General features: G+C 43.6%; 1 pseudogene; it reads left to right on the top strand.

The window, feature by feature from the left end:
- On the top strand, positions 12,490-16,788 carry LOC108637349 (annotated as a pseudogene).

Below are 24,501 nucleotides of genomic sequence, written 5' to 3'. Positions count from 1 at the left end.
TCTAATCCCTTATGTCACTTAGGTCCTACCTGAATGGTCTATTGGTTAGTTTCTTCAATTTAAGTCTGAATTTGGCAATAAGGAGTTTATGATCTGAGCCATAGTCAGCTCCTGGTCTTGTTTTTGCTGACTGTATAGAGCTTCTCCATCTTTGGCTGTAAAGAATATAATCAATCTGATTTTGGTGTTGACCATTGGTGATGTCTATGTGTAGAGTCTTCTCTTGTGTTGTTGGAAGAGTGTGCTTGCTATGACCAGTGAGTTCTCTTGGCAAAACTCTATTAGCCTTTGACCTGCTTTGTTTTGTACTCCAAGGCCAAATTTGCCTGTTACTCCAGGTATCTCTTGACGTCCTACTTTTGCATTAAAGTCCCCTATGGTGAAAAGGACATCTTTTTTTTTGGTATTAGTTCTAGAAGGTCTTATAGGTCATCATAGAACCACTCAACTTAAGCTTCTTCAGCATTATTGGTTGGGGCATAGACTTGGATTACTGTGATAATGAATGGCTTGCCTTGGAAATGAACTGAGATCATTCTGTAGTTTTTGAGATTACCCAAGTATTGCATTTCAGACTCTTTTGTGACTATGATGGCTACTCCATTTCTTCTAAGGGATTCTTGCCCACAGTAGTAGATGTAATGGTCATCTGAGTTAAATTCACCCATTTTAGTTTGCTGATTCCTAAAATGTCAATGTTCACTCTTGCCATCTCTTGTTTGACCACTTCTAATTTTCCTTGATTCATGCACCTAACATTACAGGTTCCTATGCAAGATTTTTCTTTACAGAGTCAGACTTCACTTCTATCACCAGTCACATCCTTTGGCTCCATCTCTTCATTCTTTCTGGATTCATTTCTCCATTCTTCTCCAGTACCATACTGGGCACCTACCAACATGGGGAGTTCATCTTTCAGGGTCATATACTTTTGCCTTTTCATACTGTTTATGGGGCTGTTGAGGCAAGAACACTGAAGTGGTTGGCCATTCCTTCTCCAGCGGACCACATTTTGTCAGAACTCTCCAGCATGACCTGTTCATCTTGGGGAGTCCTACGTGGCATGGCTCGTAGTTTCGTTGAGTTAGACAAGGCTGTGGTCTGTGTGATCCATTTGGTTATTCACACAGCCTGTGGTATAAGCCCTCTTGGAGAAGGTCACCAATAACCCCACCATAAAGCTGCCGAGCAGACGACCCACATGCTGCAGAACAACTATACCAAAGAAATTCTCACACTGTTAAGAAATTTCTAGGACCCACAGCAGATTTTCCAACCTGAGGATCTGGCAAAGGGATTGAGAACCCCCAAGGAATTTGACTTTGGAGGCCAACGGGATTTGATTACAGAACTTACACAAGACTGGGGAAACAGACTCTTGGAGAGCACAAACAAAACCTTGTGTGCAGCAGGACCCAGGAGAAAGGAGCAGTGACCCCACAAGAGACTGAGCCAGACTTGCCCGTGAGTGTCCAGGAGTCTCCAGTGGAGTCATGGGTTGGCGGTGGCCTGCTGCAGGGTCAGGGGCACTGAGTGCAGCAGTGTGTGCAAGGGACCTTTTGAAGGAGGGCGCCATTATCTTCATTACCTCCTCCATAGTTTGGTCTCAGGTCAAACAACAGGGAAGGAACACAGCCCCACCCATCAACAGAAAATTGGATTAAAGATTTACTGATCATGGCCCCATCCATCAGAACAAGGCCCAGTTTCCCCACGGTCAGTCTCTCCCATCAGGAATCTTCCATAATCCTCTTATCCTTATCTCTCAGAGGGCAGACAGAATGAAAACTATATTTAATGCAAGTGAAAAACAAAAAGAAAACATTTCAAACCACAGCTGAAATCTGCTTCTCCTTTTTTCTTTCTAATCTCAACTGCCAACTTTGGGTAATCACACAGTGACTTTCAGGCAGTATGTACTACATGTTCTCACTTTTGAAACTTGCCATAATGGAATATGTGAAATTCTTTTCAAACATCAGGTACCTTGGATATGTACAATCAGTGTGGCTATTGTTTCATATCATCTCCATTTAAAATAAATGTGAAGGTCTGTCTGAGTGAGGGGTGGTTTTGAGTTTGAAAATATGTACTGCTATTGGTTTGAATGTTTGTATGCTCCCTAAAGTTTTCTTGCCTTGAGAACCCCATGAACAGTATGAAAAGGCAAAATAATAGGATACTGAAAGAGGAACTCCTCAGGTCAGTAGGTGCCCAATATGCTACTGGAGATCAGTGGAGAAATAACTCCAGAAAGAATGAAGGGATGGAGCCAAAGCAAAATCAATACCCAGCTGTGGATGTGACTAGTGATAGAAGCAAGGTCCAATGCTGTAAAGAGCAATATTGCATAGGAACCTGGAATGTCAGGTCCATGAATCAAGGCAAATTCAAAGCGGTCAAACAAGAGATGGCAAGAGTGAATGTCAACATTCTAGGAATCAGTGAATTAAAACGGACTGGAATCGGTGAATTTAGCTCAGATGACCATTATATCTACTACTGAGGGCAGGAATCCCTTGGAAGAAATGGAGTAGCCATCATGGTCAACAAAAGAGTCTGAAATGCAGTACTTGGATGCAATCTCAAAAACGACAGAATGATCTCTGTTCATCTCCAAGGCAAACCATTCAATATCATGGTAATCCAAGTCTATGCCCCAACCAGTAATGCTGAAGAAGCTGAAGTTGAACAGTTCTATGAAGAACTACAAGACCTTTTAGAACTAACACCCAAGAAAGATGTCCTTTTCATTGTAGGGGACTGGAATGTAAAAGTAGGAAGTCAAGAAACACCTGGAGTAACAGGCAAATTTGGCCTTGGAATGCGGAATGAAGCAGGGCAAAGACTAATAAAGTTTTGCCAAGAAAATGCACTGGTCATAGCAAACACCTTCTTCCAACAACACAAGAGAAGACTCTACACATGGACATCACCCAATAGTCAACACCGAAATCAGATTGATTATATTCTTTGCAGCCAAAGATGGAGAAGCTCTATACAATCAACAAAAACAAGACCAGGAGCTGACTATGGCTCAGATCATGAACTCCTGATTGCCAAATTCAGACCTAAATTGAAGAAAGTAAGGAAAACTGCTGGACCATTCAGGTATGACCTAAATCAAATCCCTTATGATTATACAGTGGAAGTGAGAAATAGATTTAAAGGACTAGATCTGATAGATAAAGTGCCTGAGGAACTATGGGCTGAGGTTCGTGACATTGTACAGGAGACTGGGATCAAGACCATCCCCATGGAAAAGAAATGCAAAATAGCAAAATGGCTGTCTGGGGAGGGCTTACAAACAGCTGTGAAAAGAAGAGAAGTGAAAAGCAAAGGAGAAAAGGAAAGATATAAACATCTGAATGCAGAGTTCCAAAGAATAGCAAGAAGCGATATGAAAGCCTTCCTTAGCGATCCATGCAAAAAAAAATAGAGGAAAACAACAGAATGGGAAAGACTAGAGATCTCTTCAAGATAATTAGAGATACCAAGGAAACATTTCATGCAAAGATGGGCTCGATAAAGGATAGAAATGGTATGGACCTAACAGAAGCAGAAGATATTAAGAAGAGGTGGCAAGAATACACAGAAGAACTGTACAAAAAGATCTTCATGACCCGGATAATCACAATGGTGTGATCACTCATCTAGAGCCAGACATCCTGGAATGTGAAGTCAAGTGGGCCTTAGAAAGCATCACTATGAACAAAGCCAGTGGAGGTGATGGAATTCCAGTAGAGCTATTTCAAATCCTGAAAGATGATGCTGTGAAAGTGCTGCACTCAATATCCCAGCAAATTTGGAAAACTCAGCAGTGGCCACAGGACTGGAAAAGGTCAGTTTTCATTCCAATCCCAAAGAAAGGCAATGCTAAAGAATGCTCACACTACCGCACAATTGAACTCATCTCACATGCTAGTAAAGTAATGCTCAAAATTCTCCAAGCCAGGCTTCAGCAATACATGAACTGTGAACTTCTGGATGTTCAAGCTGGTTTTAGAAAAGGCAGAGGAACCAGAGATCCCATTGCCAACATCCGCTGGATCATGGGAAAAGCAAGAGAATTCCAGAAAAACATCTATTTCTGCTTTATTGACTATGCCAAAGCCTTTGACTGCATGATTCACAATAAACTGGAAAATTCTGAGAGATATGGGGATACCATATCACCTGAGCTGCCTCTTGAGAAATCTGTATGCAGGTCAGGAAGCAACAGTTAGAACTGGACATGGAACAACAGACTGGTTCCAAATAGGAAAAGGAGTACGTCAAGGCTGTATATTGTCACCCTGCTTATTTAACTTATATGCAGAGTACATCATGAGAAACGCCAGACTGGAAGAAACACAAGTGGAAATCAAGATTGCTGGGAGAAATATCAAGAACCTCAGATATGCAGATGACACCACCCTTATGGCAGAAAATGAAGAGGAGCTAAAAAGCCTCTTGATGAAAGTGAAAGAGGAGAGTGAAAGAGTTGGCTTAAAACTGAACATTCAGAAAATGAAGATCATGGCATCTGGTCCCATCACTTCATGGGAAATAGATGGGGAAACAGTCAAAACAGTGTCAGACTTTATTTTTTTGGGCTCCAAAATCACTGCAGATGGTAACTGCAGCCATGAAATTAAAAGGCACTTACTTTGGAAGAAAAGTTATGACCAACCTATATAGCATATTCAAAAGCAGAGACACTACTTTGCCGACTAAGGTCCGTCTAGTCAAGGCTATGGTTTTTCCAGTAGTCATGTATGGATGTGAGAGTTGGACTGTGAAGAAGGCTGAGTGCTGAAGAACTGATGCTTTTGAACAGTGGTGCTGGAGAAGACTCTTGAGAGTCCCTTGGACTGCAAGGAGATGCAACCAGTCCATTCTGAAGGAGATCAGCCCTGGGATTTCTTTGGAAGGAATGATGCTAAAGCTGAAACTCCAGTACTTTGGCCACCTCATGCAAAGAGTTGACTCATTGGAAAAGACTTTGATGCTGGGAGGGATTGGGGGCAGGAGAAGAAGGGGACAACAGAGAATGAGATGGCTGGATGGCATCACAGACTTGATGGACGTGAATCTGAGTGAACTCCGGGAGTTGGTGATGGACAGGGAGGCCTGGCATGCTGCAATTCATGGGGTCGCAAAGAGTCGGACACAACTGAGCAACTGAACTGAACTGAACGGATGCTCCCTAAATCCACATGTTGAAATCCAGATTCCCAGAGGTGAAACTATTAGCTGGTGAGGCTGTTGGGAGACGATTAGGTCAGAAGTGAGGAACGCTTGTGGTGGGATTAGTGCCCTTATAAGAAGCCCAGGAATGTCCCTTGGTCCTTCACCCCCAGGTGTTACATCAGAAAGGTGGCTGTCTAGTGTGCAAACTCTCACCAGACACCAAGTCTTCTGGTGCCTTGATCTTGGACTTCTCAGCCTCCAGAACTGAGAGAAATAAATTTCTGTTGGTTAATGGGGCACTTGATTTATGGTATTTTGTTAAAGCAACCCAAATGGGTTAAAGAATCAATCACTAAAACACAAACTAAATATTGAGTATAAATAACTAGATGTGCTTTAGATCAACCAGTAAACTCAACAAATGTTTGAATAACTACTGTATCTTGGACCATTTGCTAAGCCTTTTCATACAACAATGAACAAGACAGTTATAATTTCTACCCTCACAGGGAAGCAGTTAGCAGCACCTTGCATATCTTCTATTCAAGAGATCTCTTAATTGAAGACTAAAGTAAACCTGCCCATTAGTGTATTAAAGGAAAAAATCTAAGTACTTAATTGATGGCCTTGTGGTATTTCCTAAGGGACTTTTTTTTTTTTTTTTTTTTTTGTCCATTTGCAAGCTTCTAAGGGTAGGCAAGAAAGGGGTGTTCAGAGGCTTGGTAGTGTGTTCTGAAAAAGTTCTGGGACCTATTGAGAAATGGAAAGTTGGTAGAAAATGGAGGAAACAAACAAAACAAATGGTCAGAAGTATATGGTATCTGGGAATCCATTAATTCTCAGTGATTTGGTCTTTACTTTTATAATAGAGGGTGATACTGATGCAAAAAATAAAATTCCAACGTGCTTTGGGAATTCTCTAAAGCCACAGAAGTATGTTTTGAATTCTAGAATTTCTGGGTCCAGAGTGACTCCCAGATAGGACATCTCTCCGTCAACTGTTATCCTGAAAATCATCAACCACCAAATAAAGATGTAACAGAAATTTTTATGATTTGGGAAATTTGAATGAATTGGCCAAATAATAGCAAACTATTTTATTTAGCCTTTCTGACCATTCAGTTCAGTTCAGTTCAGTCGCTCAGTCGTGTCTGACTCTGTGACCCCATGAATCGCAGCACGCCAGGCCTCCCTGCCCATCACCAACTCCCGGAGTTCACTCAGACTCATGTCCATCGAGTCAGTGATGCCATCCAGCCATCTCATCCTCGGTCGTCCCCTTCTCCTCCTACCCCCAATCCCTCCCAGCATCAAAGTCTTTTCCAATGAGTCAACTCTTCACATGAGGTGGCCAAAGTACTGGAGTTTCAGCTTTAGCATCATTCCTTTCAAAGAAATCCCAGGGCTGATCTCCTTCAGAATGGACTGGTTGCATCTCCTTGCAGTCCAAGGGACTCTCAAGAGTCTTCTCCAGCACCACTGTTCAAAAGCATCAATTCTTTGGTGCTCAGCCTTCTTCACAGTCCAACTCTCACATCCATACATGACTACTGGGAAAACCATAGCCTTGACTAGATGGACCTTTGTTGGCAAAGTAATGTCTCTACTCTTCAACATGCTATATAGGTTGGTCATAACTTTTCTTCCAAGGAGTAAGTGCCTTTTAATTTCATGGCTGCAGTTACCATCTGCAGTGATTTTGGAGCCCCCCAAAATAAAGTCTGACACTGTTTTGACTGTTTCCCCATCTATTTCCCATGAAGTGATGGGACCAGATGCCATGATCTTCGTTTTCTGAATGTTAAGCTTTAAGCCAACTTTTTCACTCTCCACTTTCACTTTCATCAAGAGGCTCTTTAGTTCCTCTTCACTTTTGGCCATAAGAATGGTGTCATCTGCGTATCTGAGGTTATTGATATTTCTCCTGGCAATTGTGATTCCAGGTTGTGATTCTTCCAGCCCAGCGTTTCTCATGATGTACTCTGCATATGAGTTAAATAAGCAGGGTGACAATATACAGCCTTGACGTACTCCTTTTCCTATTTGGAACCAGTCTGTTGTTCCGTGTCCAGTTCTAACTGTTGCTTCCTGACCTGCATACAGATTTCTCAAGAGGCAGGTCAGGTGGTCTGGAAGTCTCATCTTTTGAAGAATTTTCCACAGTTTTTTGTGATCCACACAGTCAAAGGCTTTGGCATAATCAATAAAGCAGAAATAGATGTTTTCCTGGAACTCTCTTGGTTTTTCAATGATCCAGTGGATGTTGGCAACTTGATCTCTGGTTCCTCTGCCTTTTCTAAAACCAGCTTGAACATCTGGAAGTTCACGGTTCACGTATTGCTGAAGCCTGGCTTGGAGAATTTTGAGCATTACTTTACTAGCATGTGAGATGAGTTCAATTGTGTGGTAGTATGAGCATTCTTTATCATTGCCGTTCTTTGGGATTGGAATGAAAACTGACATTTTCCAGTCCTGTGGCCACTGCTGAGTTTTCCAAATTTGCTGGGATATTGAGTGCAGCACTTTCACAGCATCATCTTTCAGGATGTGAAATAGCTCAGGTGGAATTCCATCACCTCCACTAGCTTTGTTTGTAGTGATGCTTTCTAAAGCCTACTTGATTTCACATTCTAGGATATCTGGCCCGAGGTGCGTGATCACACCATCGTGATTATCTGGATCGTAAATATCTTTTTTTAGAGTTCTTCTGTGTATTCTTGCCACCTCTTCTTAATATCTTCTGCTTTGTTAGATCCATACCATTTCTGTCCTTTATCGAGCCCATCTTTGCATGAAATGTTCCCTTGGTTTCTCTAATTATCTTGAAGAGATCTCTAGTCTTTCCCATTCTATTGTTTTCCTCTATTTCTTTGCATGGATCACTGAGGAAGGCTTTCTTATCTCTTCTTGCTATTCTTTGGAACTCTGCATTCAGATGTTTATATCTTTCCTTTTCTCCTCTGCTTTTCACTTCTCTTCTTTTCACAGCTGTTCGTAAGGCCTCCCCAGACAGCCATTTTGCTTTTTTGCATTTCTTTTCCATGGGATGGTCTTGATACAATGTCGCGAACCTCAGTCCATAGTTCCTCAGGCACTTATCTATCAGATCTAGGCCCTTAAATCTATTTCTCACTTCCACTGTATAATCATAAGGGATTTGATTTAGGTCATACCTGAATGGTCTAGCAGTTTTCCTTACTTTCTTCAATTTAGGTCTGAATTTGGCAATCAGGAGTTCATGATCTGAGCCATAGTCAGCTCCTGGTCTTGTTTTTGTTGACTGTATAGAGCTTCTCCATCTTTGGCTGCAAAGAATATAATCAATCTGATTTTGGTGTTGACCATCTGATGATGTCCATGTGTAGAGTCTTCTCTTGTGTTGTTGGAAGAAGGTGTTTGCTATGGCCAGTGTGTTTTCTTGGCAAAGCTCCATTAGTCTTTGCCCTGCTTCATTCCATATTCCAAGGCCAAATTTGCCTGTTATTTCGGGTGTTTCTTGACTTCCTACTTTTTCATTCCAGTCCCCTTAATGAAAAAGACATCTTTTTGGGGTGTTAGTTCTAAAAGGTCTTGTAGGTCTTCATAGAACTGTTCAACTTCAGCTTCTTCAGCATTACTGGTTGGGGCATAGACTTGGATCACTGTGATATTGAATGGGTTGCCTTGGAAACAAACAGATTATTCAGAACTGAATTGAATAATATGTGATTGATGTATGTTGAGTAGGCTAAATTGTCAAAGGAACAATGCCATTTACAAACTTTAGTAAAGCACTATCTTCAAACATTTAAAACTTAATTTAATACCTTTAAAATTTAAAACATAAAACACTTTTATTGCATTTTGAATACTTTCAATGGCTATTGGGGAAACTTTTAGCCTAAGCAAGCAAAACCTATCCAAGCACAAACATGAATCATATAATTTTAACACATTTAAAATATACTTATATGGCAGATCAAGTTCTTCTCAATATCTTAATACTGTCTATAAAACACTTAATATTCTATTATGTATACTAACTTAATGATTATAGATTCTTTAGCTCATTCACACACATAGATTATTCCTAATCTTAATAGACAAGAATTAATACTATGGGTTGATTTTCTTTATCATGCCCCTGTTCAATTCAATATTCCCAGGATTGGAAGTGCAATCACCTGACTTTAAGGAACAAGTGTACCCTCTTGGGGAAGTTGAGGTTCCTGATATCATTCCTAAGGCAAAAGAGAATCAACAGGTGTGAGTGCGCCCAGGGCCTTGGAATCAGGGAGAGCTGACTCAGGTCCCCAGGCGCTGGCTGGCCCCATATTTTGCAATTGTGTCATCAGGGAGCTCTGAGTTCAGACTGCGCAGCGATCTGCTCTTACCTGCTTATCTAGGAAGAGTGAGTTCTGGATCCTCCACCGCTCACCTCTTTATGGTCACACTGCTCCTTGCCATGTTTCCACATTGTGCTTAGTCTCTCCCTCGTGCCTGACTCTGGGGCCCCATGGCCTGCAGCCCGCCAGGCTCCTCTGTCCATGGGATTCTCCAGGCAACAACACTGGAGTGGGATGCCATGCCCTCCTCTAGGGGAACTTCCCAATCCAGGATCAAAGCCAGGTCTCCCGCACTGAAGGTGGATTCTCTACCATCTGAACCACCAGCAAATTTAAAAAAATCTAGTCATTTTACAGCATCTTGGTGGATCCTGTTTCTTCTCATATGTTGTTCCACTGTGTGCTTAGACCCAGCTCTTTGGCAGCTGCAATGATGATTTTAGTCCTGGTTTCCTGTATTGCTGTTCCTTGGACATCAAGTTCCTTCATTAGCTCATGTATTAATAAGTTCAGTGCATTTAATAAAGCAGAGCTGTGATAATCTAATCACTGATTGCTCCTTTAGATCTTCTACAGCCTCAGTTCTCATTGTCAGGCTTCTGTGGGCATAGGGAACTGGACTGAATATATATCAAATGATGTCAAAATATGGATTTTTAAAAATTAGATCATTAAGATAAGCTTATTTCAAGTTTATTTCATTTTTAGTTTAAAAATAAAACTCCACAACCATGTTATAGGACAACATTTTAATAAAGTTTTATTTTGTTACCTCTTTGATGGTTGAAATAAGATGGATTTTATATACATGAAGCCCATTTATCCTGTATCAAAGCAGAGTTCTAGTAATAACAAACCTCTGAGATGGGTCTATTAGACGCAGTTCAATTAGATTTCCTTCAAATTAATGATTGCCTAAATAGGCCAATCACTGTTCCTGGCTCTTAGGAAATAAAGATGAATTTGACTTAATCAGAACCTTCAAAGAATTGTGGGCAAGAGAGACACATCAAGAGCTCTAGTCCAATAAGTGTGTGTGTGTGTGTGGGGGGGGGGGTCGGGGTGGGGGGTGGTTCGAGAAAACCAGGGAGCATAGATCAGGGAGCAGCTGATTTTGCCAAGTCATGGAAAACCACACATCAAAGGCAGGATTTGAAAGAGACTTGGAACATGAATGGGAGAGGATCAGGAGATAAGATGGGGAAAGAAGGTTTCAGGCAGAGGGAGTGGCATGAATGTGCAAATGTAAGGCATGCATAGGGAAATAGATGAGAAAAGAGACCTTGTAAGTGTGAGGAGAGACAGGTCAACTTTCTCCAAGGGAGACGGGACGTATGGAGTCCTCTTTGAATGGCAGATGGGACAAGGAGCTGGGAGAGCAGGAGGAAGGGGTGAAGGCAGGCGGCCAGAGGACACCTCACAGCTCACTTTCTAAAAATAAAATCTTTTATTGAAGTGGAAGTAGAGCTGATTTACAATGTTGTGTTAATTTCTACTGCAGAGCAAAGTGATTTAGTTAAGCATACATGTATATATCTATATCATTCTTTGTCATATTCTTTCCCATTATGTTTTATCATAGGGTATTGGATATAGTTCCCTGTGCTATACAGTAGGACCTTGTTGTCCATCCATCCTATATACACTTTATTTGCATTTGCTGACCCCAAACTCCCAAACCTCCCCAACCCCCTTGGCAATGGAAAGTCTGTTTTCTTTGTCAGTCGGTCTATTTCTGTTTTACAGATTAGTTCATTTGTACCATAGTTTAGATTCCACATTTAAACCGTATCATATGACATTTGTCTTTCCCTAACTTTCTTCACTTAGTTCCATAATCTCTACTTCAGTCAGTCAATCAGTTCAGTTGCTCAGTCGTGTCTGACTCTTTGCAACCCCATGAACCGCAGCACGCCCGGCCTCCCTGTCCATCACCAACTCTGGAGTTTACTCGAACTCATGTCCATTGAGTCAGTGATGCCATCCAACCATCGCATCCTCTGTCCTCATCCCCTTCTCCTCCTGCCCTCAGTCTTGCCCAGCATCAGGGTCTTTTCCAATGAGTCAGCTCTTTGCATTAAGTTGCCAAAGTATTGGAGTTTCAGCTTCACCATCAGTCCTTCCAATGAACACCCAGGACTGATCTCCTTTAGGAAGGACTGGTTGGATCTCCTTGCAGTCCAAGGGACTCTCAAGAGTCTTCTCCAGCACCACAGTTCAAAAGCATCAATTCTTCGGCCCTCAGTTTTCTTTATAGTCCAACTCTCACATCCATACATGACTACTGGAAAAACCATAGCCTTGACTAGACGGAGCTTTGTTGGTAAAGTAATGTGTCTGCTTTTGAATATGCTGTCTAGGTTGGTCATAACTTTCCTTCCAAGGAGTAAGCGTCTTTTAATTTCATGGCTGCAGTCACCATCTGCAGTGATTTTGGAGCCCCCCAAAGTAGTCTGCCACTGTTTCCATTGTTTCTCCATCTATTTGCCATGAAGTGATGGGACCGGATGCCTTTATCTTCGTTTTCTGAATATTGAGCTTTAAGCCAAATTTTTCACTCTCCTCTTTCACTTTCATCAAGAGGCTTTTTAGTTCCTCTTCACTTTCTGCCAAAAGGGTGGTGTCATCTGCATATCTGAGGTTATTGATATTTCTCCCGGCAATCTTGATTCCAGCCTGTGCTTCCTCCAGCCCAGTGTTTCTCATGATGTACTCTGCATATAAGCTAAATAAGCAGGGTGACAAAATACAGCCTTGATGTGCTCCTTTTCCTATTTGGAACCAGTCTGTGGGTCTGTGTCCAGTTCTAACTGTTGCTTCCTAACCTCCATACAGATTTTTCAAGAGGCAGGTCAGGTGGTCTGGTATTCCCACCTCTTTCAGAATTTTCCACAGTTTATTGTGATCCACACAGTCAAAGGCTTTGGCATAGTCAATAAGGCAGAATAAATCTCTATTTCAGGGGTCTCCAAACACTGGGATCTAACGCCTGATGACCTCAGGTGGAGCCGATGTAATGATAATAGAAATATAGTGTGCAATAAATGTAAAGTGCTTGAATCACCCCAAAACCATCCCCAGCCTGAGTCTGGGGAAAAATTGTCTTCCACGACACAGGTCCCTGGTACCAAAAAGGTTAGGGACTGCTGCTTAGGTCCGTCCATGTTGCTGCCAATGGCATTATTTCACATCTTTTACAGCTGAGTACTATGCCAGTGTATGTATGCACCACAGCCTCTTTATCCATTCATCTGTCAGCGGGCATCTAGCTGGTTTCCACGTCTTGGCTGTTGTGAATTATCCTGCCATAGACATATAGGGGCATGTACCTTTGTGAACTATAGTTCTATCCAGATAGATGCCCAGGGAGGGGATTGCTTATAGCATTCTTGATATCCTCTGCTCTCCAAGGGAGTGGGAGGAAATCTGGATACTTCTGTGGGTTCCAAGCAGGGCTGAGAAGCAACTATGAAGTCGTTAGTGCCTTCAAGGCTGCCAGGAAATCCAGGAGGCTGTTAGTGAGTACCCAGAATGGCTAGAAAGGGACTGCTGCTGTGTCCTGGAGGCTAGTCAGCAGCAGGCTGCCTGGAAGTGCGTGTTGGTGCCAGAGAACATCCAGCACACCACTGGGGAAGCCCCGTGCTTCCCTGTTGCAGAGAGTGAGACGGAGCAGACAGCACGGCAGGCCAGACATGGAAACCCAGGGGAACGAAAAGAAGGTTGCTCACTTTCTGCTCCTTCCAGAGTGGGCTATTAGAACAGAGAGAGAGAGGGACAAGGGGAAAACACATGAGCAAGCTGGAAACTTGTCACCAAACTGGAAATCGGAATTGACCAAGAAGTCACTGAAATTCTCAGAGAAACCCCAGAAAGTGGCTGCATTAATTTGTCTGCTCTCTGATGGAAACTGCTACTTTTAACCAAGGTCAAGTGAAGTGTAGTTCTGACGCATCTGGGTTTTGCACACCACTGTGATTGAGAAAGTCAAGAATAACATATTTATCACTACCTACCTTTGCTTCCCTAGTGGCTTCCCTGGTGGCTCAGACAGTGAAGAATCTGCCTGCAATTCAGGAGACCGAGGTTTGATCCCTGGCTCAGGAAGATCCCCTGGTGGAGAAAATGGCAACCTACTGTAGCATTCTTGCCTGAAGAACTTCATGGACAGAGGAGCCTGGAGGGCTATATTCCACGGGGTTGCAAAGAGTCAGACACGACTGAGCGATTAAATATACATGCATCTTTGCTTGAGGGCTTCCCAGGTGGTGCTAGTGGTAAAGAATTTGCCTGTTAATGCAGGAGATGCAAGAAATGAGGGTTTGATCCCTGAGTCTGGAAGATCCCCTGGGGTAGGAAATGGCAACCCACTCCAGTAATCTTGCCTGAAAGATTCCATGGACAAGAGGGACCTGGTGGGCTACAGTCCATGGGGTCACAAAGAGTCAGACACGACTGAGCATGCACACACACACAGCTTTGCTTGAAGCAAGTCATACCCACCGTTGCAGATGCAGTCACTGCTTCTGGCTTCCAACAGACAGTCCTCTGATCTGCCAGCTGCTTCCTGCATCTATCTGCGCCTGAGCAGGTTCTCTGACCACAGCGTGTGTTCCGCTTGTGCAACGAGGCCAGATGTGCTGGGGAGTCACATCCCTGGGAGCAATCGTCAGCCAACGAGGGCAAGGAGCTGTCTATAAAAGCCCCATACTTTTCTTCTCTATGGGATGTTTCTGAGGGGTGTTCACAGTCTCTCTAGAGTCCCAGAGGGATTGTGCCCCTTTCCCTCTGACAGTAACCCTCATGTGAAAGCATCTATTGTTAGCTTTCCTCCTTTCCTGGTTTTACCTATCATTCTTCTTGAAAACACCCCCAAATAAACCGCTTGCATCCGAATCCTTGTCTCAGAGTCTATTTGGGGGAAACCTAAACAAAGACAAACAGGGCCCAGTTAGTTGATCAGAGGTCCGATTGGATCTTTTGAATTATGACATCAGATTGCCCTGAATATTAGGAGAGATAGCATGTGAAAAACCTCAATATGTTCATTGAATAAAATGTCAATAAATTTGAGAGAGAGACAGGAAAGCTGTGTTCTTGTGCTTCCTACAGGAAATGTTTGTCAGATATTTGTGAGAAGGTCTCTACACCTTAGTCAGGGGAAGGAAAGCCATGCATTTTGAGTTACAATATCATAAAAGCCCTCATTTGAATGAAGAGCAAGCTCCACAGATTCTTGTAGCATGTATTTTTTTTTGGAGAAAAAGTAAAATGGATTTATCCTCTCTTTAAAGCTTTCCTGGGCAGAGATCCTGCTTTTAGCTACCAAGGGATGATAAATGGAAATTATGTGCTCAGTGTCTTTATTAGTTTTCTATTTCTGCTGTAATAAATTATCAAAGACTCGGCTGAAACAACACAGATTCATCACCTTGCAGTTCTGTAAGTCAGGACTCTGACATGGCTCTCACCGGGCTAAAATCAAGGTATCAGCAGGGATTGACAAATATATATACACACGCACAATTGACACTATATATAAAATGGATAACTAATGAGATCCTACTGTATAGCTCATTGCTCTGTGATGAACTAGGTGGGAAGGAAATCCAGAAAAGAGGGGTGTGTGTGTATACTTATAGTGATTTATTTTGCCTTATAGTGGAAAATAACACAGCATTGTAAAGCAAATATACTCCAGTAAAAATTAATTTTTGAAAATAGGTATCAGAGGCTCTAGAGAGAATCTGTTTCACTGGCTTTTCAAGCTCCTAGCGGCCATCCGTGTTCCTTGGCTTATGGCCCCCTTCCTCCACCTCAAAGCCAGCAATATGGCATCTCTGACTGACTACAGCTGGGAAAGTTCTCTGCTTTCAAGAAGTCATGTGATTAGATTGTGATGATCTGGATACTCCAAGATAATGTCAGAATAATTTCAATCACTTCATAAAATCCTTTTTACTGTGTTCGATAACATATTTACAAGTTTCAGGGATGATGGTATGGACGTCTTTGGGTGGCCATTGCGCCGCCTACCACAGTACCTATAACTACTAACTTGAAATAGATTTAAAAAAAAAATCACAGAGTGTATCTTTAGTTTATTGTTTTTAGTTTTGAAGGAATACAGTAAATGCATATTTTTTAAAGGCTTCCATAGGTTCATTCTCAAACTGACTATCCCAAACTACTTTGGGGAATTTTTTTTTTTTAATAGCAATCTAATATTCATACACCAAAGAACACTGAAGATGGCTGAGTAGAAACGTGAGTGCTTAGTACTGAGTCTCTGGGCCAGCTCCGTTCAGGTCTCAGCGGCAGCAGCAGTGATCGTTAAGCAAAGAGAGCCTAGGGTAGTTGGCCAAGACGCCGAAAATCTTCAGCGGCAGCTCCCACCAGGATCTATCCCAGAAGATTGCCGACCACCTGGGCCTGGAACTAAGAAATTCAGCAACCAGGAGACCTGTGTGGAGACTGGAGAAAGTGTTCGTGGAGAGGATGTCTACATTGTTCAGAGTGGCTGCGGTGAAATCAATGACAATCTCATGGAACTTTTGATTATGATTAACGCCTGCAAGATTGCTTCAGCCAGCCGGGTTACTGCAGTCATCCTGTGCTTCCCTTATGCCCGGCAGGATAAGAAGGATAAGAGCCGGGCTCCAATCTCAGCCAAGCTGGTTGCAAATATGCTCTCTGTAGCAGGCGCGGATCATATTATCACCATGGACCTTCATGCTTCTAAAATTCAGGGCTTTTTTGATATCAACAATTTGTATGCAGAGCCAGCGGTCCTCAAGTGGATAAGGGAGAACACCTCTGAGTGGAGGAACTGCACAGTTGTCTCACCTGATGCTGAAGGAGCAAAGAGAGTGACTTCCATCGCAGACCGGTTGAATGTGGACTTTGCCTTGATTCACAAAGAACGGAAGAAGGCCAATGAAGTGGACCGCGTGGTGCTCGTAGGGGACGTGAAGGACCGTGTGCCATCCTCGTGGATGACATGGCTGACACTTGTGGCACAATCTGACATGCAGCTGACAAACTTCTCTCCCTTGGAGCCACCAGGGTTTATGCTGTCCTGACTCATGGAATCTTTTCTGGCCCAGCCGTTTCTCGCATTAATAATGCATGCTTTGAAGCAGTAGTAGTCACCAATGCCATACCTCAGGAGGATAAGATGAAGCATTGCTCCAAAATACAGGTGACCGACATCTCCATGATCCTCGCGGAAGCCATCAGGAGAACTCACAATGGAGAATCCGTCTCCTATCTGTTCAGCCATGTCCCTTTATAATAGAGTAACTCCTGAGGCTTTTCAGAAATAAAGTGAGCCCCATCCCTTGTTTATTTCTTTGGTATTTGATGAAAAATCCAGCAGAAGACCCAGCTTGTTGCAGTGTAGTTCTCTACATCCCGCATCAGTTATATGAGCGATACTACTATTGTGTTGGCCAAAAAGTTCATTTAGGTTGTTCCTTAACAGCTTATGGGAAAACCTGAATGAACTTCTTGGTCAACCCAATACGTTAGAGAAATATAGAGTGACAGTAGCCACTGGGATTTTCTACCTGTATTGTCTCATCCTGGCTTCTTTGATCTTGTGAGCCTTGCAGCTTTAACTGTTCAGCTTCTACAAGATGTCGGACTTTGGAAAGCTTTGTGTAGAGTGTCCAAATATGTTTGGGGAAGCTCAGACTACTTTGCATGTGAATGCTTCAGCACCCCACCCCACCCCCCGCCACCCCGCAATGTGTGATAAGTTCTCCAAAGTCTGTACTAAATTATGCAAGAACCTAGGGCAACCCAAACCCAGATCTGGTTGCTGAGCCCCTGTAAGGCTGGAGAAGCCCTAGGGCAGGAGCCTGAGGGGAAGCAACCCACCATAGAGCAAATGATTCTTGGGAGGAAAAAGCCTGATCCATCACCCTTTGCTTGGATTCTGTCACTTGGATTCTTTTTTTGTCCCTATTCCTTTCCATTTGGCCTGATCTTCTTTTCCTGACCAAATATCCACTTGGTCCCAAGTGATTGTTGTGCCGTAGTTTTCTGGAAAGCAAACTCAATTCCTGCTCTAAGATCTGTAACATTAACATGAGATGATTCTGCTGTAGCTTAATCTTCCTTAGCCCACTACCACTGCAGTAGTAGGTTTTAGGTGGTGGTGTAGTGCCTTTTGATTAATTTAACTGTTTATCATCTTTCTTCTTTGGATCTGTTTGGCCTCTCAAATTACCTAAGATTTCTGTTTTAAAAAAGTTGATATTACTGTCTCTTGTTGAAGAAACTAATAAAGTTATCTCTTCGATTGTGGGTCTAAAAAAAAAAAAAAAGAACACTTCAACAAGTGAACTTCTCTGGAAACTACAATCAGATCAAGAAATAGGACATGTCTAGCATGCAGACCTCTTCTCATGCTCTCCACACTCACATTCCCTTCTCTCCCACAGAAAACAGTGTCTCCATTTCCATATCGCAGATTTGTTCTGCCTCTAAATCTGACACAGAGAGAATTATACAGAATACATTCTTTTGTGTCTGCTTCCTTCAGTCATTTATTGCCTTAAGAGATTTTCCTTTTGTACCAATAACTTGTTCATTCTCACTTGTATAGAGTTTCAATTTTATGAACATACCACCATTTATTTATTCATTACATGGTGGCCATTTGGATTGTTTTAACTAATGTTGCCACTGTGAATTTTCCAGTGTAGCTGTCTGTAACCATATACATACGTTAATGTTGAGTATCTATGGAATGGGATCACTGGGACATAAAGTGTGCACATACTCATCTTTGGATGATATTGACAAGTATTCCAGGTGTTTGGACCATGAGCATTCTGGGTGTTCTACATCCTTAGCAACATTCAGTATTGTCAGTCTTTTAAATGTGTTAACCTCTCGGGTGAGTGCATAGTGATATCCCATTAAGATTTGTTTGTTGTTGTTCTTTTTTTTTTTTTTTAAGGTAGAATTTACAGATAGTTAAATACACAGATCTTAAGGGTTTGAATGGTTTTTTTCAAACTCTAAGCTTTGTTTGAACAATTCAATGAATCCAATGAATTTTATCAAGGGCTGAAGGGCTGCCCCGGGTGGCTCAGTGGAAAAGAATCTGCGAATGAATGCAGGAGATGCAGGAAATGTGGGTTTGATCCCTGGGTCAGAAAGATCCCCTGGAGAAGGAAATGGCAACCTTCTCCAGTATTCTTGCCTGGGAAATCCCTTGGACAGAGAAGCCTGGTGGGGTGCAGTCCATAGCGTCGCAAAGAGTCAGACGTGACTGAGTGACTGCACGCAAGGTTCTTTGAACTTTAAGATTCCAATTTGTGTGTGTTTTTTATCAAGAGGGTTTTGGGAGAATTAAATGTCTTGTGATTGAAGAGGGAAAACTGTGTTTACTTTAAGCTCTTAACCCACTCCTTCTAGTGCTAAGTGTAATATAAAGGCATAAGCAAGCATCCAATCAAGCTTGTGAACCATTGGACTGACTGAGTCAGAACATGTTATTCATTTCACAGGCCATTTACCTTCAGACCTGAGGGGACACTTGTCCTAGGAAAGGGAAGGGAGAGACTCAGAAACATTACATAGTAACCAGGCATCACGAGCATTTGTCTATTTGTCTCCAAGCTCTTGGATATGGTGCCAAACCACAAGTATGTGATAAGAATTAACTCAAGAGCATTCAGAATTCAAAACAGTCTCCTTCCTTTTTTCAGCTCTTGTCACATTCTTGCAGGAGTCACGTACCATCAGGTAGTTACGTCATTGTTAAAATACAGATGCATGCTCCTGGCACACAGTGGTGCTGATGCTCCACATTACAGCACATGCGTCATGTAGCTTTGTTTTGCCTGCAAGTTTAGAAGGTAGAAAATAGAATGGATGTGAATAAACAGTGACCTGAATGGTCTTTGTCCAATGAAACAGCCTCAACTTTGATTTTAGTTATATGTATCTTGTGAAGGCTGAGTGGCATAGATAACTAGCATTGCTGGGGTTGAGTGAATGTGTTTCTCTGAATCTTGTTTGTTTCCATCTATAAAAGATGATCACGGCCTCCAGGGCTGCTACATGGATTATGTGAGTGGACACCGGAAAGCATGCGGTATAGAAGTTTTGAGTCTCTCTTCCTCCTTTACTCACAAACACTGTTGTTGCTCGTCACTCAGTCGTGTCTGACTCTTTGCGACCTCATGGACTGTAAGCCACCAGCCGCCTCTGTCCATGGCATTTCTCAGGCAAGAACACTGGAGTGGGTTGCTGTGTCCTTCTCCAGGGGATCTTCCCAGCCCAGGGATTGGACCTGAGTCTTGTGCACTGACAGGCAGGTTCTTTACCACTGAGCCACCATAAATAAAGTTAGTGAGAATATCATAATATTTGTGGAGTTAAGGAAGAAAGGTACAAAGATCACAAGCTAAGCTTAGTCAGTGATATGAGGTCATCCATTGAGAAGGCTCCACTGGGGACCGTGACTGCAAATCGTTAGGGCCCTGGAAACCAGGGCCCTGGGCATTGACAGGAACCATACAACTCAGCTCAAGGGTGAGGCCCACTGAAGTGACCCAGGCCATATCAGATCGTGCCTTCCAAGGCCATTGTGATCCACTCCCTTCCCTTGACCATAAGAGAAAAGGCACAGCAAGAACAGCGTCCCTGGGAGAGTTTTATGGGTCAGGCCTGGAAGTGACACACATCTTGTTTTCCTAATTCTGCTGGCTGCAGTTCAGGCACCTGGCCATACTTCACAGTAAAGGAGGCTGGGAAATGCCATGAAGCTAGCTGTGCATCTGGGAAGAAGAGAGAAGAGTAGATTTTGGTGACTGTTAGACATCTCACCACAGACAGTCCAGAGTCTGGCCCTGGGCAATCTTTCCCACAGTCATGGCAAAGTGCTCATTGCCACATCATGGTGGCAGCAAAGCAGGAAGGATACAAGGCTCTTAATTTTTTTTTAAACTTTAAATTTTATACTGGAGAATAGCTGATGAAACATTGTGAGCGCTTTCGGTGCACAGCTAAGCGACGCAGCCATACATACATGTGTATCCATCCCCCCCAGCGTCCCCTCCCCCCAGGCTGCCACACGTCATTGTACCGAGTTCCATGTGTGCTACACAGGAGGACCTAGTTGCTTATTCATTTTAAATATACCAGTGGGTATATGTCAATGCCAATTTTTTAAAATTTTGCTGTGCCTGATCTTCGTTTCAGCATGCACGATCTTGTTCCTTGACCAGGGATTGAACCTGGGCTCCCTATGTTGGGGGCCTGGAGTCATAACCACTGGAATGCTAGGGAAGTAGTCCCTTAAAAATATTCATAAAATACTGTTGTTTAAAACCTATTTCCAAACTTCTTGAATGTGAAGACTCCATGAAAGGCGTTTATATCTCCTGTCTCTCCTAGGTAATATATTTGGACTCCTGAGCATGACTGGGTCACTTTACACCCTTACTGGGCAGTTTAAAAATCTATCTGGTTCCAGGAAGGTGGGAGGGAGGGTCAGGATGGGGATCACATATACACCCATGGCTGATTCATGTAAATGTATGGCAAAAGCCACCATGATATTGTAAAGTAATTAGCTTCCAGTTAAAAGAAAAAGTCTATCTGGTTCCAGATTCTCAAAAGATAAATCCACCCTCTGGTGGCCTGACCCTGAAGGTGAGTCCTCAGGTTATTCTATGCCTTGGGATGGAGAAATTTTCTAAGCTTCCAAGAGGCGTGTGGCTAAGCCTTTCTGATGCTGGTAATAAGAGGTTCAGGACTGTGGATCCTTGGAGATCGAGCTTTGGGCCTGTTGGCGGGCTAAACCTCTCTAAGCACAGCTGTTACCAAATCTCAAATCCATGTGCCCCAAGCACGGTGAGGCCAATCAATACCAAAACATTAGAGACTGGAACAGAGAAGAATTGACTGCAGGTTCATACAAGGAAATGGGTGGCTCATGCCCTAAGAACTCCACAGTGACTGAAAGCTCTCAGCAAGCCCCTTTAAAAGGAAACGGTGAGGGAGGGAGGGGTTCGTTGTTGCAGACTTCTTGATGTCAGATGTTTGTTCTTGAGGTCAGACCATGGTCAGGTAACAATGTTCCTATAAATTTCTATCAAATGAATGTTACTCTCTGTCCTGACAAGGAAGGGCAAAAGTCCCAATGCGCAACTTTCCCGCTCCATGATCCCAGTCTTGGCTAAGAGGATGCAGTTGGCCGCTCCTTCAGGGCCCGGCAGGGCCCGGTTCCCACACTCTGCTGAGCTGTCATCCCCAAGGGAGTCAGCCATCCAGCCCAACTGGTTCTCAGTGGCCTCAGGCTGCCCAGATTGGAGAGAGGTTCACCACTGCCTCATGGGCTGGGCCAAGGCTGGTGGAGGGCCTTAGTGAGGGCTCTGGAGCCCTGCAGGGAGTAATTCCCAGTCTGTTCCCCAGGCCCTTCAGCTTACCCACTGGCCCAAGGCTGGGTGAGCTGCAGGGCCTCAGGCAGAAGGCCAGGGTCTGCCTCTTACCTGACTCTCCACCTTACGACCACCCTTCCACTGTGGTCTGAATCCCTTTACTAACTGTTGTTTCTTAACAGTTGGTTGCTTGTGGGTGGTGCCCACTGAAGCACCACCCAACAGCTGAGCAGGACCCCTTACCTGGTAACAGGGTGCAGAGTCATGATGCGCAGTAATGACGGACGTGCCGAGGGCTGAGCTCACTGCGCTGTGGTGGACAGCCGCCGTATGTACAGCACATAAATAACAGCCCATGACTCAGCTGTGCCCAAATATAACCTTTTCCTACTGCTCACTTTTAATTTTGAGCACCGTCTCTTCCTTCCATCAGGTGGTTAAGATAATCTCAGTCCGGCAATCCAGTTATGAGGAGCTTTCGTGAGATCAGGTTGTGATGGAGACAGCAGACTTCGAGAATGTCAACATCTTTGTGAAACCATTCACCTCAGATTGGGACTTGAACTCATGCGCTGGGACTCGAACCCAGCCAAAACGCTGCTTGGGACTCTTACCCACAATATTTTAATGAGAACCACCTACCTGGTATCTGGACTTACTGAGGCTCAGGTTCTTGGGTTCTGGTTGTCTCATCACAGAAAGAATTCAGTGAGAGACAGTGATACCGGAGAAGTGGATTTATTTAGAGAGAAACACACTCCATAGACAGGGTGTGGGTCATCGCAGAAGGAAGAAGCAGCCTGAGACTCCAATCCTTTGACCACCTGATGCAGAGAACTGACTCGCTGGAAAAGACCCTGATGCTGGGAAAGATTGAAGGTAGAGGAGAAGGGGACGACAGAGGATGAGATGGTTGGATGGCATCACTGACTCAATGGACATGAGTTTGAGTAAACTCCAGGGGTTGGTGATGGACAGGGAGGCCTGGTGTGCTACAGTCCATGCAGTCTTAAAGAGTTGGACATGACTTGACCTGCCTTTTGAGAAATCTGTATGCAGGTCAGGAAGCAACAGTTAGAACTGGACATGGAACAGCAGACTGGTTCCAAATACAAAAAGGAGTATGTCAAGGCTGTATATTGTCACCCTGCTTATTTAACTTCTATGCAGAGTACATCATGAGAAATGCTGGACTGGAAGAAACACAAGCTGGAATCAAGATTGCCAGGAGAAATATCAATAACCTCAGATATGCAGATGACACCACCCTTATGGCAGAAAGTGAAGAGGAACTAAAAAGCCTCTTGATGAAAGTGAGAGAAGAGAGTGAAAAAGTTGGCTTAAAGCTCAACATTCAGAAAACGAAGATCATGGCATCCGGTCCCATCACTTCATGGGAAATAGATGGGGAACAGTGGAAACAGTGTCAGACTTTATTTTGAGGGGCTCTAAAATCACTGCAGATGGTGACTGCAGCCATGAAATTAAAAGACGCTTACTCCTTGGAAGAAAAGTTATGACCAACCTAGATAGCATATTCAAAAGCAGAGACATTACTTTGCCGACTAAGGTCCGTCTAGTCAAGGCTATGGTTTTTCCTGTGGTCATGTATGGATGTGAGAGTTGGACTCTGAAGAAGGCTGAGCGCCAAAGAATTGATGCCTTTGAACTGCAGTGTTGGAGAAGACTCTTGAGAGTCCCTTGGACTGCAAGGAGATCCAACCAATCCATTCTGAAGGAGATCAGCCCTGGGATTTCTTTGGAGGGAATGATGCTGAAGCTGAAGCTCCAGTACTTTGGCCACCGCATGAGAAGAGTTGACTCATTGGAAAAGACTCTGATGCTGGGAGGGATTGGGGGCAGGAGGAGAAGGGGACAACTGAGGATGAGATGGCTGGATGGCATCACGGACTCGATGGACGTGAGTCTGAGTGAACTCCGGGACTTGGTGATGGACATGGAGGCCTGGCGTGCTGTGATTCATGGGGTCGCAAAGAGTCGGACATGACTGAGCGACTGAACTGAACTGAACTGAAGAGACTGAACTGAACTGAACTGAACTGAATGAGTGGCAGGATCATTCAAGCTATTTTGGGGAAGGGGCAGAGATTTCCAAGAATTGGGCCACCATCCACGTTTTGATCTTTGATGGTTGGAACCCTCATGGTGCCTGTGGGAGGTCATGTAGCTTGCTGATGTGTCACAGTGAGCATATGCTGAGGCTCAAGGTCTAGTGGAGGTCAACTTGCTGGCTATCTTGGACCCATTTGGTTCTAATCAGGTTATTTTGTGTCCCTGGGCCATATCACTCTTTCAAAAGTTGTACCCTGTCTTTGGGGCTTCCCAGGTGGCACTAGTGGTAAAGAACCCACCTGCTGATGCATGAGACATAACAGACACGGGTTCAGTCTCTGGGCTGGGAAGATCCCCTGGAGGAGGGCATCGCAACTCACTCCAGCATTCTTGCGTGGAGAGTCCCATGGACAGAAGAACCTGGCAGGCTACAGTCTATAGGGTCACAAAGAGTCAGACTGTACTGAAGTGACTTAGCAAACACACATGAACTGCCCCCTTCCCTCCTGTTTCACTTGGTCCTTGATATATGC

Source organism: Capra hircus, chromosome 13, assembly GCF_001704415.2.
Source record: "Capra hircus breed San Clemente chromosome 13, ASM170441v1, whole genome shotgun sequence".
NCBI lineage: Eukaryota > Metazoa > Chordata > Mammalia > Artiodactyla > Bovidae > Capra > Capra hircus.
This window is presented reverse-complemented; position numbering and strand designations above follow the sequence as displayed.